Below are 1,523 nucleotides of genomic sequence, written 5' to 3'. Positions count from 1 at the left end.
CCCCCCCCCCCCCCCTGCCCGGGTATATCAAGGGTTATCCTGGTTCAAGGGGGACCAGTTGGCGCCCTGGCTTGTCCCGACGTATGGGTCACGTGTACTCGTGATATCGTCTTGCAAAGGCGATCGGCTCCCGTGCCGGAGCCCCCTCTCCGTTTGGGCGGGTGGTGGCGGTGGTGGCGGTGGTGGCGGCAAGTGAGGAAGAGAACTGCTGGCGAAAGGCGGTGTGTATTCTGGGAGTTTGGGCGGCGCCAGGGAGGGAGGGGAAGATTGCCAGGTGTGCGGATCTCCCCAAGTGCCGGGTCATGGGTGTGGAGAGCACCGGCCGCAGCCAAGGGCGAGGCAGCACGGAGAGGGGCCCCCTACCAGGAGGGGGGGGGGGACGACGAGCTACTTCTGCGGCGCGGCGGCCAGCTTCGACTCGACCATGCTCATGAAGAGGCTACGATCGTCGTCGAGCGAATCGATGTCCAGCTTCTGGAACTGCTCCAAATTGTCGGTGGTATTCAGACGGAGGAACTCCTCATCGCTCGGGTCAAGCTGGGGTGATGGGACACACGGGGGGCGAATGCCATCGGGTGAGCAGGAGGTAGCCCGAACACAGGAGGGGGGGGGGGGGGCAGGGGTCAAAGGAAATATGTGAGCGGATGGTTTTTCCAGACAGGACCAGCGGCGGGTGTGCGGGATTGCCTTGCATCCCTCGACTCGATATCTATGACGCACCGTCTCGCCCAGTTTCCGCAGGGCCACCAGGACTTCGACAATATCAGCGGTGGCGGCGAACTTCCCCAGGCGCAGGTCGCGCTTCAGGTTTTTCAGGTGCAGACGCAACTCGTCGGTCTCACGCCGAGCAAAGAGCCGAATGACCTCCGGAGTCTTGAAGGCCGAAGAAATGGCCGCCTGCATGGCCTACGCTCAGGTGTGCGTGTATATAATATATATATAATATGTGTGTGTGTGTGTGTGTGTGGGTAGGGGATACAGTGGTGTAAGTATCCAGGCCTTCCCGTCGACAGAAGCCAGCGAGAAATGTCAGCGTCTGAAGGGGGGGGGGGGGACATACCATGCGGATGGCGCCGAACTCATCCAGCAGCGAGACCTCGCCAGCCTGGACACGGCGCAGAGACTCACTGAACTCGGCCATCTGCTCCAGCGTATCGGCGCGGGTCTCCTCATACTCCTGCTCGTCGAGCGCATCGCGCAGCAGCTCCAAGTCCGACAGCTGGGCGATCAGACGGTCGATCTGGGTGGTGACATTCCGCCGGAGGACCTCCGTCTCGCGGTTGGTGGGAACCGCCGTGGTGGGAGTGGACATGTTTTTCTTCTTCTTTCGGGTGAATACAGGGGGGGGGGGGGGGGGGGGGGGGGGGAGGAAGGAAGATGCCCCGAGGTGCCGGGACACACTGAGCCCCACACCGTGGTGGCTCTCAAAGGGCGAGCCAGAGTTCAAAACAACAAGCGGAGTGCCAACGAATGGGGCTGGAATCGAAGGTGGTGTATTGCGCGGAACGGCGGGGGGCCGTCTG

General features: G+C 62.4%; 1 protein-coding gene across 1 annotated transcript in view; it reads right to left on the bottom strand.

Moving 5' to 3' along the window:
• H696_02283 (hypothetical protein) overlaps positions 1-1,523 on the bottom strand; it is a 7,645-nt gene that overhangs the window by 1,653 nt on the left and 4,469 nt on the right. The gene's annotated exons all lie outside the window — the stretch shown is intronic.

Source organism: Fonticula alba, assembly GCF_000388065.1.
Source record: "Fonticula alba strain ATCC 38817 unplaced genomic scaffold supercont2.3, whole genome shotgun sequence".
In the NCBI taxonomy this organism is placed as follows: Eukaryota; order Rotosphaerida; family Fonticulaceae; genus Fonticula; species Fonticula alba.
This window is presented reverse-complemented; position numbering and strand designations above follow the sequence as displayed.